Genomic DNA, 10,017 nt, shown 5'->3' on the forward strand with positions numbered 1-10,017 from the left:
ATTGTTCGTAGTTGGATGTTCGCATGATACCCGTGGGGGCAAGCCAAAACGAAGGCAAGGCACTCGGATCGGTGCAATGTCAGAAAAAAAATATAGCAATGAAGAAAATTTTTGTGCAAGGATAAATCATTTGACACCCCGGTGGAAAATTTTCTTTTTGAAATAAATCATGCGATGTTCCGGAATTCAATGAAGTTCTTTTGAAAGTTAAGCTTGCAATACCTAAGTCTTAGAAATATTTGAGGAAGAGATTTGAATAAGACTTAAGGAAATTCTGGCATATAGGATTTGAACGAAGTATCCTTAAGAAATCTAGGGAAAGAACTTTGCGGCTAACTTGCTAAAGAAATCTTTAGCTTATGCTTGAGGACAAACATTATTTAAATTTGGGGCTGTGATAATGGGAAAAAATGCACGTTATCATAGTACTAAATCCTTAAACAATGTCGGATTGTGTTGATGAAATATGTTAAATTGCGTCCATTAAGCATAATTTCCATAATATTGCGGTCACATGCGTCCAATGCATTAGAGCAATTGATCTTTATATTTTTGTGCAAAAGAATGCGTTAACGCAATGCAAAGAATGCGATCATAGGAATACATTAGTCGAGCACAACTTCACCGTAAGACTTTACATTGAACGCGCTCGCAAACATTCACCCAAGAAGAATCACCGCAACATGGTGGGCGCATGCGAACAAAAGGACAATTAAGATCGATGGGACAGAAAGCTGACGGCAGTCGGATCCAAATTAAGTTGACAGCCGATAACGGTCACAAAGTACATCCAGCTTTATCGGTGACAATTATCCGGCGCATCAGTCAGGAATTAAAGCTATCCCAACTATACAACCAGGAGAGAGAAGCCGCCTTTCACCTTTGATGCCCTATAAATACCAAGTGCATTCTTCAGAGAAGGGGTTAAGCAGTCGATTACCTCATCACCATTACAAGTTCATACCTCTGTTCATAGTTTTCTTTTCCATTTTACGGTGGAGCAAGAGAAGAGTGGTGACACCGGAGATCGTCCAAGGCAGTGGGGCATAAGAACAGAGAGCGGGCCGACTCTCGCGAAAGCGAGAATATCTTTAAAGCATGAGTAGAAACAGTGTAACGCCTGGCAATAAGAAATTTCTTCAGGCTCTTTACTATACTTGCATTGTTATTCTGTACTTCATCTTATATCTATTCAATGGAAGTTCTATTTCTACATCTGCTCACTCTCTTAATACGCATGAGTAGCTAAACTAGTTGAATGGGTTGAGAGGAACTAAGCTAACATGATCTAGGAAGTTCATTGCTTGTGATTGTCTTGCTTTATGTTGTGCAAAATACCTCTTTAGAGTTACTCGAGAGAGAATCTAAAGAAAGAACCTAATGTCATGAGAGAGCTAGGTTAGAATCTGGACTCGAAAGAGCAAGATTAGGCTCGCATAAACAAGAGATAGGGACTTAGAGATAAGCTCTGTTTGTCAACTTGCGTCGCATACATCCTAGGAATAGGAATGATATTATGTGGTCGCATATTTGTGCGAATGTCATGTTGTCATCGCATAAATAGAGATAGAGGTTTATGTGTAAACCCTGTAGACTTATAGCTTATTTATCACATACGTTCTAGCCTTAAAAGTCGTGGCATTCACCGAGAGGTGGTTTACTATTGTATGCATGTTGCATGATCGCAAGGCATGAACGCATCCTAGGGAGTATTAGCCGAAACCCTTCTCAACTCATTCACCACATATTCATCGTATTTCCCATTCACCAACTCTTTTCGAACTCTGCCACATTCGTTATTATTTTTTTAAACGCAATAACAACCCAACACTTATTTATTCAACTGGTTACCGCAAGTTTTCATAAAAATCTCCAACGCAACTATTTTCACAAGTCCTTGTGTTCGACCTTGGACTTATCAAGAAACTCAGAGGAATTTACACTTGGATTCCTCTGGGGAAACTTGAGTGCACAATGCAATCCATCAATGCATATCATTCATAATTTCCACATTCAATAAAATCAAGCATCATTGATGCAAGGCAGAAATTGCAATCATAGGAAATCATTTGTCGAGCGCAACATTACCGCAAGGCTTTGGGGTAATTGTGTTCGCAAACATTTTCTCAAGAATGATTGCCGCAACTTGGTCGGCGCAACTTGGTCGGTGCATCTGGGTGAAAGGCATAATTAATCACGATGGGGCAGAAAGCTGATAACGGTTGAATCCGAATTAAGATGACAACCGCTAACGATAACTAGTACATTCAGCTTTTCGGTGACAAATATTCAGCGCATCAGTCAGGGAATTAAAGCCATCCCATCTGAGAAATCATAAGAGAGAAGCCGCCTTCACCCCGAAGCTTTGTAAATACCAAAGGCATCCTCCAGAAAAGGGGTTCCATCAGTTAACGAATTCACTTGTTCACCACTTGTTCACCAGTTAACAAATTCACCTGTTCACCAACTCAGGAGCTTTAGCCGGAGCTCTATAAACAACGTCATGGAGAATCTAATCCTTCTGGCTAACAATCGCAATAGACCCATTAGGGACTATGCATCACCAAACCTCTATGATTTCTCCCCAGAAATCATGAGGCCTGCCCTTGATGGAAGCCGATTCGAAATGAAACCAGTGATGTTGCAGATGATCCAGACTGCAGGACAATTCGGAGGCCGGTGTGGCGAGGACCCGCACGCCCACCTCCATAGCTTTATCAAAATATGCAATACTTTTGTTTTCCCGAAGATCTCTGCCGAAGAAGTTCGACTAACTTTGTTCCCATTTTCTCTTTGTGATCAGGCAAGAAAATGGGTGTATTCTCTCAAACCGGGGGAGATAACTTCGTGGGAACAAGTGGTGGAAAAGTTTATGAAGAAGTATTTCCCACCAACCGAGAATGCTAGGAGAAGGAAATTAATAGCAAATTTTGAACAAGAAGATGACGAATCGCTCAGCGATGCCTGGGCGAGGTTCAAGCTGCTGGTAAGAGATTATCCACATAATGGCTTACCAGACTGCCTGCAGATGGAGATCTTTTACCAAGGACTGAATTCCTCTTCGCAGACTGCTGCCAATGCGGCAGCTGCTGGTGGTCTGCTTGAAAAAACATATGAGAAGGCAAGGAGTATACTGATAGCATTTCCAAAAATCACGAGGATTGGCGGGAAAGCGATCAAAGATTAAGAATAAAAGATAATGACGCAAACAATTTGGCCATCGCATCCCTACAAAATCAAATGACTTCGATGATGAGTTTGATACAAGGCATCGCAATTAATAACACGGGAGCGAAGAAAAGGCAGGTCAACGCAATTGCTCAAACGACCGCAAGTTGTGTCATTTGTGGAGATGCTCACTTGATGGAAGAATGCCCAGCAAACCCGCAGTCGGTATGCTTCATGAGAAATAATCCCTACTCTGATACATACAACCCCGGGTAGATGAACCACCCAAATTTCGCATGGAAAAATCAACAACAAAGCTTTCAATCTGTGGCACAAAAAGGAGGGCCACCTGGATTTTTCCCACGAAATGATGGTCAGACGAGCAATCAGGCCAGTAGTTCACAACCACCTCAATTCTCGTCCTTAGAGAGTTGTTGAAGCAGTATATTGAGAAAAATGAATCAGTGCTTCAGAATCAAGCAACATCCATTCAAAATCTACAGATTCAGCAAGGACAAATTGCGGGCGAACTAAAAAATAGACTGTAAGGAGCGTTGCCAAGCTCAACTGAGCTCCCTCGCAATGCTGGGGTGTACCAGGAAGGAAAAATCCTTAGCAGTCTCTGTGCTAAGCGACAAAATGACTGCAGAAGTAAGGGAGGAACCCATCGCAACCAACTTGAATGTAGGGACAACTGAGATCCCGTTGACTTATAATTCGAAAAAGCCCGAGAAAATGAACCCCGAAGTTTCGTCCACCCTCAAGCCTTCAGAACATGAGCCAGAAGAAGTCCAGCTACCACCAGCTCCTCAAAGATTGAAAGAGGAACAAAATGATGAAGAAAAGATCACAACAGTGGCCGCAACGCAAAATGTTATGATCCCACCAAAAATGGGCGACCCAGGAATCTTTACGATACCATGTTCCATTGGAGGGGTCTACAGTGGCCAAGCGATATGTGATCTTAGGGCAAGCATAAACATAATACCATTATCAATCTTCCAACGATTGAGTATTGGCACACTCACACCCGCGAAGGAGACTCTCCTACTTGTGCACAGATCACTGAAACCAATTCCTAAGGAGAGTTTGAAAAAAATACCGCAATCTCAATTGATAAATTCTCTTGCCGACTGACTTCCTTATTTTTTATTATAAAGTGGACGAAGATGCACCCATCATATTGGGACGACCTCCTTTCGACCAGTCACGCTCAAATTGATGTGCGCAAGGGGGAGATCATAATAACATTCATAGGGGAAAATCTCTGGATTAAGGCAGTCAAGATCCCAGAAGACAAAAGAAAAGAGAGAAAAGCCACCATGGATGTTAACAGACCAACCTAGAATAAGCGAGTCCCTGAGTTACGATATAACTCAACCTCATCAGGGACGCAATCCTTTTTGAATATCCTTTCCTGCATCAATACTTCATGATTTTTATCATCCTGTTATTATTATCGCAATTACCTTTTTTTTACCAGCACCTTTCTATTCTAAAAAAAATTGCGGTAAAAGAATGTTATTTTGTGTAAACTTATTTGAGCCTCTCTACTATTTTTCTTGCAACGATTGAGGCGCTGGATATGCGGAGGTATTACACGAAGAAGCAACTTATCTCATTCCATCACCGCAATCCAAAAGAAGATAGATTGCCGCAAAGAAGGATGCATCAATACACAATGGCAGGCGACAATGCAAATTTGGGGTTGTATTCTCTTTCACTTTTTTTTTCAAATTTCGCAACCATCACATCACATTTTTGTTTTAAAAAATTTTATCACCGCATCCTCTTTATTACCGCAAATCATTTGACATGGAATAATTTAGTAAGTTACCGCATGTTGTTTCTTTGCCAATTATGAATTCAATGATGAAAAACATACTTCTATTTCCTTTTGTAATTACTAGAGTCAACCTAATTTTAAGATAGTCACCTCATGAAAATATTTCTAGAAGTTAGGGGTCTGTTAGCTTTCCTTTCAAACTCTCTTTACGAAGCTTTTCTAAGAAACATCGCATGACTTCTTTCAATCTTTTGGCAATGAGGACATTGCCGCATTTTAAATTTAGGGGTGGAGGTATTTATTTTGACCTTGCTATTTTTTAAATTTTAATAATAATAATAATAATAAATTGAGAATAGCAGACTTCAACTGTCACACAATGGAGAAACTCATGTTTTATAAGAGTTAAGTTGAAGAAGGACACTTATCCATAGTTTGATGTCTGCATGACACACGTGGGGGCAAGCCAAAAACGAAAGTAAGTCGCCAGGATCAACGCATGAATAAATGACCGCAACTCCGCTGCCAAGTAGGTATGAGTTTAGTCTGAGAAAGAGTGTATTGCTCGTGGTTGGATGTCTGCATGACACACGTGGGGGCAAGCTTAAACGAAGGCAAGGCACTTGGATCAGCGCAAGGTCAGAAAAAAAAATAATGTCAAGAAATATGCAAGGATAAAAAAATCCATTGACACACCGGTAGAAAAGTTTTCTTTTTGAAATAAATCATGCGATGTTCCGGAATTTAGTAAAGTTCTTTTGAAGGTTAAGCTTGATATCCCTAGATCTTAGAAATATTTTAAGAAGAGACTTGAATAAGACTTAAGGAAATTTTGGTGTATAGGAGTTGAATGAAGTATCCTTGAGAAATCTAGGAAAAGAATATTGTGGTCAACTTGCTAAAGGAAATCTTTAGCTAATGCTTGAGAACAAGCATTGTTTAAATTTGGGGGTGTGATAACGGGCAGAAATGCACGTTATCATAGTGCTAAGTTCTTAAATAATACTGGCTTGCGTTGATAAAATGTGTTAGATTGCGTCTAAAAAGCATTAAGTTTATTACATTGTGGTTGCATGCGTTCATGGCATAGGAATAGTTGATTTTTGTTTTTTTATGCAGAATATGCGTTGATACAAGGCGGAAATTGCGATCATTAGAAATCATTGGTCAAGCGCAGCATTACCGCAAGGCTTTGCGGTGATTGTGTTTGCAAACATTTTCTCAAGAAGGATTGCCGCAACTTGGTCGGCTCAACTTGGTGGGCACATCTGGGTGAAAGGCATAATCAATCACGATGGGACAGAAAGCTGATAATGGTCGAATCCGAATTAAGCTGACAGCCGCTAACGATAACCAGTACATTCAGCTTTTCAATGACAAATATTCATCGCATCAGTCAGGGAATTAAAGTCATCCCATCTGAGCATTCATAAGAGAGAAGCCGCCTTCACCACGAAGCTCTATAAATACCAAAGGCATCCTTCAGAAAAGGGGTTTTACCAGTTAACGAATTCACATGTTCACCAACTTAAGAGCTTTGGTCGTGTTCATAGTTTTCTTTTATTTTTAAGGTGGAGTAAAGGAAGATAGAGGCACCAAAAGATCGCTCAGGGCAACTCGAGAGAGAACCCAGAGGCGTAAAAGCAAAGAGTGGGCCGACTCTCGCGAGAGCAAGATTATCTTTTGAACATGAGTAGAAAGACATGTAAAAGCCTAGGTAGCAAGAGATTGCTACCAGGCTCTTTATTCTATTCTTGCATTGTTGTTTTGTACTTCATCTTTAGATTTATACAATGGAAGTTCTTATTCTACATCTGTTCACTCTCTTCGCACGCATGAGTAACTAAACTTGTCGAATGGGTTGAGAAGAACTAAGCTAACATGACCTAGGAAGTTCATTGCTTGCGATTATCCTGTGTTATGTTGTGCCAAATATCCCTTTAGAGCTACTCGAGAAAGAGTCTAAAGAAAGAACCTAACTCGAGAGAGCTAGGTTAGAATCTAGACTCGAGAGAGCAAGATTAGAACTGCATAAACAAGAGATAGGGATTTAGAGATAAGTTCTATTTGCCAACATGCATCGGATGCACCCTAGAGATAGGTACGATATTATGTGGTCCCCTTATTTGTTTGTGTGTCATTTTATCATCGCATAAATAAGAATAGAGGCTTATGTGTAGGTTCTATAGACTTATCGCATATATCGTATGCGTTCTAGCCTTAGAACTGTGGAATTCGCATCGAGAGGTGGTTTACTGTTGTATGCATGTTACATGATCGCATAGCATGAACGCATCCTAGGAAGTGTTAGCCAAAACTTTTCTCAGCCCATTCACCGCATACTCATCGCATCTTCCGTTTTATCAACTCTTTTCAAACTCCACCGCATTTATTTATTTTCATTACCGTCAACAACAACATTAACAACTATTGATTTATTTGGTTATCACAAAGTTTTCCTAAAAATTACCACCGCAACCTATTTTCCCAAGTCTCTGAATTCGACCCTGGACTTATGTAACTGAAATCTATAATTCCTTATTATGCATGCACTATGATGATAGATAATGTGCTACAAGCTCATGTCCCCAGAAACGGCGCTATAAACTTGATGACTGAAATTTGATCTTTATCTAACTCTAACGCGTGACTTGTGAATGAAATGAATGATGTGCTATATGCACTCAAGTGTTTTGCGATAAAGACATTTTATGTGATACTATGTTCTAAGTGTATGCGTTGATAGTGATATGCTCGTAGTATGCGATGAAGTAGTGCATGTCACAAGTTTCCTTGCGCTGAAACCAAGTATAATTCCAACGCAAGTTTCTCAGAGTGATCAAAGGTCGAACACGGTGATTGTTGTCATTAAATGCGATACTTATGTGATACATGGGACCAATTTTAATAATGAATAAAGAATTTTTGTTTGTACAGAAATATAAATTGCGCTAAAAGTAAAAATGCGTTGATAAAGTAAAATGCATTATAAAGTAAAGATGTGTTGATAAAGTAAATTCCTAAACTACTATGATACATGATACTGGGGTTGAGGACTGACTGTGAAGTTGTAAAAAAGTGTCGATGAATGTGATGGCAAGTCTTATGAATGAGGCAGAAAGAGAAAGAGTAAAAAGTAAAAACATCGCAAGTTTATCAATCGCATTAAGGACGCAACTAAGGTTCCGCTTTCCCTTGGCATACATCTCTCAGTGATTATCCGCGTTCCCATATGCCTATGGTGAAACAGAGATGAACGTGATGAATGCAAGGTTGTTTCCATCTCTGGAAATACTTCTCGCTTTAGTTAACGCATTCTTCCACCTTCTCTCGATACGCGGAATAACATCTTCACTTCTACTCTCACAGGTGAAGATGCCATCGAGCATGATTTAGCTAAACTTAATTGATTCCTTACCACAAATTGACTCACTCGCTTAATTCTCGCTTTTTACCCCAGGGATTAAGAACACATCATGGAGAAAATGGATGATAAATGCATGGAAAGAGGTAGAGAGATGACAATGATGGCAGTGATAATATTTAATTCTAAAATTAAGCGTTTGATACATGTTTGTGAATGAGGGATTAAAGAAGATGAATACAGAAGATGAATTAGAGAATAGAAACAAATACAGAAAGAGTGTCAATGTCTTGACATAGATCCCGATCGGAGACTTGTGCTTGCCGGCGTATGAATGTGGTCGAGAGGAAAGCTTCCTTCTCAGGCTTGCTTCCCTGGTAGAATTGATCTTTTGCACAGAGCTTCAGCTTCGAGAATCGAAAGAATTCTTTGCTCGAAGACTCACCTCTTGGCCTTGTCTCGTCGTTCTTCCGAATTTACTCTGTAAGTTGCTTCAGACCAGCCTCTCTCCTCGTATCAATATATGCATCTATATCTTTTCAGCGAATTTGAAGAAGCTATTATAGGCGAGACCTTGGCTCTTTGAATTTGTGGTCCCCACTGTCTAATTATGGTAGTTTCTGAAATGGCAGAATGGAAAATTCCTTTCCGTTTCACGATCAATCAATCAGAATTGTACAACTAAAAGATGTACACTTGTCAGAATCGTCCGCGAATGCGTTGCTCTTCACATCTTCGATCTATCGCCACATGCGGTGTTGTTTTTTATTACCGCATGCGGTTGAAATGCGTTGATTGCTAAAGCTCATGATCGATTGTCGCATGCGCCGTCATTGCATTGATCATCTCTTCGTTCTTGATTAATGGGCGCATGTGATATAGATGCGTTGTAAATTTTGTCTTCAAGCCATTAACACATGCGGTGACCTATTTCCTGCAAAACAGAGACTGAAACATTCTATTTCACCATCGCAATGGTGTTAGTGGGTGTGTTTACGACATTTCATAATTTTCGTATTTCTTAACCAATTCTTATACTATCAACGCAACTTTCCTTTCTTTTTGCCGTAATATCTAAATAAAACAGCATAAATAACTTGTATTTCTACAAGTTAACATAACCCCAAATTTAGATATATGCTTGTCCTCAAGCATATCTTCTACTAAGGCAATTTCGCTCAATTCTTATCCTAACTTTGCGTCGATTGGTTGCTCCGAATGCTCCACCTCTACAACATTACTTAACAATGCAATTCCCTTCTATCCTTTAATAATTCATCAACATGCTCTACTTTATTCTTTTATACAACAAACCTCTACTCAAAAATTCCCTTCTTGTTTTGAGAAGAATGTTTACCTCTTATTGCAAAAACAACTAGGTGCGTCTTTATGTGGTGATCTGATTTGCATCATTTTATTAGAGACTATTGATCATGGTTACACCCTTCGTTTTGGCTTGCTCCCACGGGTGTCATGCGAGCATCCAACTACGGTGGTGTACCAATCTCAACTTCAACTCTTGATTTTCAACTAAGTTTAACTTTTGCTGGTCAGAGAAGTTGTCTCTTGTATTCTTATTTTTCTCTCTTTTTTTTCATATTGCGTCGATCTTGGAAACCTACCTCGTTTTGACTTACTCTCATGGGTGACATGCGAACATCCAACTACGAGCAGGTTCCTTTCACGACTTAACTCTTAT

Source organism: Benincasa hispida, chromosome 2, assembly GCF_009727055.1.
Source record: "Benincasa hispida cultivar B227 chromosome 2, ASM972705v1, whole genome shotgun sequence".
NCBI classification, from domain to species: domain Eukaryota; kingdom Viridiplantae; phylum Streptophyta; class Magnoliopsida; order Cucurbitales; family Cucurbitaceae; genus Benincasa; species Benincasa hispida.